We start from the raw sequence: 2,527 nt of genomic DNA, 5'->3' as shown, positions 1-2,527 counted from the left end.
CATTGTCATTAAATATCAAGTGACCATGCCTACCCCCAGGGCCTTTCCTTCACTATTAAATGAGTAGATCAAATTGAAGAAAATATAAAATTTAACTTGGCAAATCACAATATTCCTCTGAACTGCATCAAGAGATAAGACTATTTTTCATCAGAGCAGACTCTCTTTGAACATAGCCCTGAGTGAAAAAATGAGTAGTATCCACAGCGAACATCATACTCAATGGTGAAAGACTGAAAGCTGTTCCTCTAAGATCAGGAACAAGACAGGGATGCCATGCCTGCTTTTGCCATTTCTATACAACACAGTATTAGAAGTCTTAGCCAGAATAAGTAGGCAAGAAAAAGAAACAAAGGACATCCAAATCGGAAAGAAAGATGTAAAATGTCTCTAGTTGCAACATGATCTTATATGTAGAAAGCCCTATGACTGCATTAAAAAACTGTTAGAAATAAACAAATTCTGCAATTGCAGCGTACAAAATCAAACTGTAAAAATCAGTTACATTTACATACACTAAAAATAAACAATCTGAAAAGGAAAACATTTTTTAATTCCATTTATAGCATTTAAAAAATAAAACACTTGGGAAAAAAACTTAACCAAGGAGGTGAAAGACTTATACACTGAAAACTTCCAAACACTGCTGAGGGAGGGTGGGAGGGAGACACAAGAGGGAGGAGATAGGGGGATATATGTATATGTATAGCTGATTCACTTTGTTATAAAGCAGAAACTAACACACCATTGTAAAGCAATAATACTCCAATAAAGATGTTTAAAACAAACAAACAAAAAAACACTGCTAAAAGAAATTGAAGAAGACACAAATAATTGGAAAGACATCCTGTGCTCATAGATTGGAAGATTTTTTTTTTTTTTTTGCGGCACATGGGCTTCTCACTGTTGTGGCCTCTCCCGTTGTGGAGCACAGGCTCTGGACGCACAGGCTCAGCGGCCATGACTCACGGGTCCAGCCGCTCTGCGGCATGTGGGATCTTCCCGAACTGGGGCATGAACCTGCGTCCCCTCCATCGGCAAGTGGACTCTCAACCACTGCGCCACCAGGGAAGCCCTGGAAGATTTAATACTATTAAGGTGTCAATACAAACCAGAATGATCTACAGATTTAATGCAAATTTTTAGAATGGAAAAATCCATTCTAAAATTAATATGGAATTTCAAAGGACCCCAAATAGCCAAAACAATCTTTAAAAAGAAGAATGAAGTTAATGATGCGCACTTTCTGATTTCAAAACTTGTTACAAAGCTACGGTAGTCAAAACAGTGTGTTACTGCCATGAAAACAGATATACAGACCAGTGGAATTGAATGGAGAGGCCAGAAATAAATGTTTGAGTATATGGTAAACTTATTTTTGACAAGGATGCCAAAACCATTCAATGGGAAAAGGACAGTCTCTTCAACAAATGGTGCTAGGAAAACTGGATAGACATATGCAAAAGAATAAAGTTAAAGACTTACCTTACATCATATGAAAAATTAATTCAAAATGGCTCAAAGACCTAAACTTAAGACTTCAACAATAAAACTCTTAAAAGAAAACATAGTGGAAAAACTTCATTACAATGAATTCGGCAATGATTTCTTGGATATGACACCAAAAGCATAGGCAACAAAAGTAAAAATAGCTAAACTGAACTACATCACAATTAAAAACTTCCATGTGAAGGACACAAGCAACAGAGTGAAAAGGCAACCTATAGAATGGGAAAAAATATTTGTAATCATTTGTATGATGGGGGGTTAATAACCCAAATACAGAGAGAACTTTTAAAACTCAACAACAAAAAACAACCCAATTTAAAAAATGGACAAAAGGGCTACTGGGACTGCTGCCACATCTCTAGTAATCCCTGAGAAGTTCCAGCACATTTTGCAAGTACTCAACAACAATATTGATGAGCAGCATAAAATTGCTTTAGCCATTACAGCAATTAAGGGTGTGGGGCAAAATTTGCTCATGTGATGTTGAGGAAACCAGACATCGACCTCACCAAGAGGGCAGGAGAGCTCACTGAGGAGGAGGGAGAATGTGTGATCACCACTATGCAGAATCCACACCAGTACATGATCCCAGACTGGTTCTTCAACAGACAGAAGGATGTGATGGATGGAAAACACAGCCAAGTCTTGGCCAATGGTCTGGACAACAAACTTCATGAAAACCTGGAGCAAATGAAGAAGATTGGGGCCCACAGAGGGCTGTGCCACTTCCGGGGACTTTGTGTCCGAGGCCAACACACCAAGACCACAGGCCACCATGGTTGCACCATGCATGTGTCCAAGAAGAAATAAATTTGTGGGCACTTTCTGTTAATAAACAGTTTATATAATTTTTTTCAAATGGACAAAGAACTTGAAAAGACATGTCTCCAAAGAAAATAAACCAATGGCCAATAAGCATATAGAATTATGCTCGACATCACTAATCATAGGGAAATGCAAATCAAAATCACAAAGAGAGGGGACTTCCCTGGTGGTGCAGTGGTTAAGAATCCGCCTT

At 38.3% G+C, this 2,527-nt stretch overlaps 1 pseudogene; it reads left to right on the top strand.

The window, feature by feature from the left end:
- The first annotated feature begins 1,831 nt into the window (after window positions 1–1,831).
- On the top strand, window positions 1,832–2,319 carry LOC136132501 (small ribosomal subunit protein uS13-like; annotated as a pseudogene).
- The last annotated feature ends 208 nt before the right edge of the window (window positions 2,320–2,527 follow it).

The sequence above is a fragment of the Phocoena phocoena genome, chromosome 13, assembly GCF_963924675.1.
Source record: "Phocoena phocoena chromosome 13, mPhoPho1.1, whole genome shotgun sequence".
NCBI lineage: Eukaryota > Metazoa > Chordata > Mammalia > Artiodactyla > Phocoenidae > Phocoena > Phocoena phocoena.
The sequence above is the reverse complement of the archived record's forward strand: the minus strand, read 5'-3'. Positions and strand labels throughout refer to the sequence as shown.